At 44.6% G+C, this 4,506-nt stretch overlaps 1 non-coding gene across 1 annotated transcript; it reads right to left on the reverse strand.

Annotated features, from left to right (window-relative positions):
* Window positions 1-4,213: 4,213 nt before the first annotated feature.
* On the reverse strand, window positions 4,214-4,285 carry TRNAE-UUC. The gene has a single exon. It is a non-coding gene; the product is annotated as a tRNA-Glu (tRNA).
* Window positions 4,286-4,506: the final 221 nt, after the last annotated feature.

Here is a 4,506-nt window from a genome sequence, read left to right on the forward strand (position 1 = left end):
CCACATGACCCCCTTCCAACCCAAATTTTCCCTGCTGAATGCTGAAGAAAGCCAAAAGGAGGCTGATGATTGTGTAGGTGGGATGTTTTGGAAGCAGAACTGAGGCCATGTTAGTGAGAAAGGGGAGGAGGAAATTTCAGGGAGCCCTTTAGAAGATCCATTCAGGGGAACACCATGACTGAAAACATTAATTACGAGTAAAAATGAAGACAACAGATTCTTTTAGGTTTTCCTGTGTGGGTGTGAGTGAAATACCAAATGAATAAATGCATTATCAACATTTTAACTTTTCTTTCCTCTAACAACTACACTTTGCAAAAACATACTGGAGAGTAAGAATCAGGTCATTTCTTTGGGCTGTCTGCACACTGGAAGTGCTAACAATTAGAATACAGTCATTCCATGCTTCTTGGATGAGCTTTTGGTCTTACCTACAATAAGCATTAGTGTGAACATTTAGCCCCATTGTAATTGATAATCATCTCTGGGTATGTTAAACTCAGAGAACAGAACGTGTTCACTGAGATTCCCACCATCTACCTGGCCCTTCTAAAAGAGGGCTTTCAGCGTTTTCTTCCTGTGTAGTCATAGTCAAAACCAATGTGGCGATGAAGCCATGAATTTCAGAATTTAGCCCTCGGGATACATTTATGCTTTTGAAGCCTCTCTTGGGTAGTATATTTCCTGTATACTTATTTACATCTTAATGTGAATATAATACTAACCCCCTTTCTAAATAATCCATGGGAATTGTTAATACATTGCCATGAGTGATTTATTTTTATTAAAAAGCAAACAGTGCAATAAGTATAGTTCTATAAGATAAAGTATGATATGCAAACCGTGAAGGTGAATCGGCTGGTGAGTACCTGGGGTTTTTGCACTTTATGCAAATATTAGAAAAATGGGTCACATCCAGTTCTTTCCCACTTTGGATTATATGCCACAAGACAATTTCAGTTGCATTGCTCCTCCCTCGGGGAGCCTTAAGAGGAACTCATATCTTTTAATAAAGAAGCTTTCAATAAAAGGTCAATTGCTTTTTTGTTATTTATAAGCATTTTGCTTTATCAACAAAAATAAATCTTCCTTTACTGAGGTGGCAATAAAGCCGTTGTTCATGTGTGCACAAGGCAGTCACAGACAAAGCATTGCAGGGAGATCACAGCCCAGAGAGAGGACAGGAAGAGACAATACTAAGAAGCTATGGGTAATATGGTTTTTGGTTATTGTGCTTGGGCACTACATGTTTAGCACGGAGCTTCCTAGTAGTCAAACCAAAAAGGAAACGTGGATAATTTCTGTGGATGTCACTGCCTGCTAGAAGGAAGGCTATTCCTTCAACAGAAAAAATATTTCCAGGCCTTCATTTATTTGTCCTCTCAACAAATATTCACTGCATGCTTAAAATGAGCCAGGTAGAGTTAGGCTTGGAAGAGACTTGTAAACAAGACAAACACCTGCATAGATGTGGCAGCCTGTCTTGAGGGTGGCCAGTATTATTATTATTCTCTGTGCAAGCACATTCCCCTCCTCTATTGAGAGATAAAGCCAGCTTCTCCAACCAGAAACTGGGCTGGTCTGGGAATGTGTTGATCAACAGGATGTAGCATAAGTCACACTAGGCCAGTGCTGAGCCTACCTTTTTAAGAGAAGTGAAAATTCCTGCTTTCTTCCTTTTAGAAGCCAGCCACCATGTAAGGAGTGCAACTACCCAGAGACCACCACACTCCCATGGCATGTGGAGGACTGCTGGAGAACAAAGTGCCACATAGTGAGGCATCAGCCTCAGCTCCACCAAACCACCAGCTGAATCCAGCCACGTAAGTGACCGTGACAAGCGTTGTGGGAAGCAGCAGCAAACCACACTGCTGAGCCCTTCCTTAATCATAAGCAGAACAGTGTGGTGGTGTTTTTTTCTCCAGTATGTTTTGGGAGTAGTTTGTTGCATAAGCTCAAAACCAATAACTTACAGTTTCAGAGAAGACCAGCAGATAAACAAGCAGTAACAATAAGTATGATAAAAGTTGGGCTGGCTTCCTCTGCTGTGTATTTCTGGGAGCTGTAATCTTTCAAATATTTCCAGTTCACCTGATCAGCTGGCTCCTGATTAGGTTCTATCAATCACAGGCACTGTCAATGTAGCCCTTGGGATAACTGATAGGAGGTCAGAAAGTAGGAGAAAGGGACAATATTTTTCTTTCTTTTTTCTAGAGTAGTGATTGACTCCAGGTTCTGGTATCTTTGGCATTTCCAGCAGAAGTCACTGGAGCTGCTGATGAGTTTCAGCAGTTCCAGAAGCTGAGACAGTGTGTAGTGAGTGGCATGTTCTCATGGTGGCCATCACAAGCAGCTAAGCGACTACAGCATCAGCAGCCTGGGTGATTCCAGCAGTATTATCTGCAGGCTCTAACAATGTCTTCCAACAGTACCTCCGGGGCGGGTGCTGACCCGATGTCTACTGGAAAGGGAGTCTAGGAAATGGGGTTTGCAGAGATCCAGGCCTTCAATATCTTTATAGATATTGGAGAGGACACAAGCAAACAAGAAAATGACCAGAGCAGTCCACCCTTTTGGTTATTTGTCAGCCTTTCCCAACCTTCCACCTGAGTTTCATTTCTTTACAATGCAATGCTCAGGGTAGCGTGCTGAAGTTACATGAGACAAGTGAAACATTTTCATCTACTTTTTCAGAAGGTGAGGCACAAGTCCCATCCATAGCTGTCCATGAAGCCCACCTTGGATGATGCTGACAAGGTAGTTCTGGCCAAAGCCAATGGTACCCTGGAGTTGTGTAATGGAAGTGGGAACAGAGAGTGGCATGTTCTCATGGTGGCATGAGAACATGCCACCTCCCGGACGGAAGGCCCAGGAGCTGCCGGCCGTGAGGTCCGGGTTGGAGCCGCCGAGAGCGGGGGCTGGGCGGGAGCTGGAGGCCTCGTTCCTGCTCCCACTACACAATCTTTTAAGACTGAGTTCTGTAAAGCATCCCCTGTAAATATGTCTCAGATGGCAACCAGCGTGGGAGATGTTTACAGGGGATGCTTTTCAGAACTCAGTCTTAAAAGAATTGTTGTATGTCACATAATATAAATGTCTAATGCAACGATTGCAAAGATTCAAATGATCTTTTGGGCCAAATCTTATACTGCCTCCAACACAAACTGAGAGCATAGAATTAAAATTTGGTCAAGGAATGGACGTGACTATCTCTGCATGAATAGAACAATTTTCCCTCACATAACATCATATCCCTGCCTGCAACTCATGCTGTTGGTTTATGAACAGTCCAGGCTCTCACTGGTCCATATTCATGCTTTCTTGACTGATTTTGATTTTGATTGTCTGAATCAGGCTGAAGACATCAGCATCAGGAGTAGTCACAAGTTGGTCAATCCCAGTGACTGGTACAAGGATTGTTTCAAGCAATAGAACTTTCAAAGGAGATGGATAGTGGTTGGCTGTGCACTACTCATGCAGGCTTATATTATGGTTAAAAGCATGCAGGTCTAAGCATGGAAAGAAATCTTTTAATCTCATTCTGGAAATGGCTTAGAAGCTAAGAAAGTTTCAAGAACTTTCCACCTCTGAAAATGTGCATTTGCTAGGAGTGTTGACCTCAACTTAGCCGCGTGTGTGATTCTATACAGATGATCATGTGCCTCAGTTTCCCCAATTTCTGTGAAAGCTGACTTGGTGAATGGGATCTGGTTTCTGTCCTTGCCCTAAACATCCCTATGCAAATCTCTACTGAAGCTGTATTTCTACATGCAGAGCTCTCACTGTTTAATGTCTCAGCCCTACTGACTCCTGCTTCTGGAAGAGCCTCTCCTCCCTTCTCAGTCCACCAACAGCTTCAGAGGGAGGCTCCTGTGGCTGGGATCTTCCAGGCTCCTTCTTGTCTCTCCACCCTGTTCACTCTCTATCTGCGGGCCAGAAACACTCAGTGGGAGCATAGAGAACAGTGAATGGCCTAAACCTAAGAATTTCTTTGTCCGTAGATTTTACACCTAAATATTATCAGTATTTGTTGTGAAGATTTGGTGTGCGAACACAGCAATGCTCATTACACAGCCCGTTTTTGGGGGATTGTGATTTACGAGGTGATTTTTCAGGTCTCCACCTGCCCTTAAGGATGACACAGCTTTTCACAGTCATGTTTTTAAACTAAGGCTTATAAATTTACGATATTCCTGTTTCAAAAATATTGACGTTCCCACACCGGGAGTCGAACCCGGGCCGCCTGGGTGAAAACCAGGAATCCTAACCGCTAGACCATGTGGGAAGCGATGGGAGGGTGCTGAATTCTAAAGCTGTTGAATCATTTCCGCCCGTCACTGCCTTCCGCGTTCACCCCGCCAACAAACCCCCGTCTGCGCCTGCGCGGGGTCTTGGCGCCGATTTCGCTGCTGGGAGCGCTGCGCTCGTTTGGCCGCTGGGCGCTGTGGCGGCTCCCGGCTCCGCGGCGTCTTCGCTGCCGTGAGCAGCGCACAGGCCCCGAGACCC

This window comes from Sapajus apella, unplaced genomic scaffold (assembly GCF_009761245.1).
Source record: "Sapajus apella isolate SASKATOON/1434 unplaced genomic scaffold, GSC_monkey_1.0 scaffold113, whole genome shotgun sequence".
Taxonomy (NCBI): domain Eukaryota; kingdom Metazoa; phylum Chordata; class Mammalia; order Primates; family Cebidae; genus Sapajus; species Sapajus apella.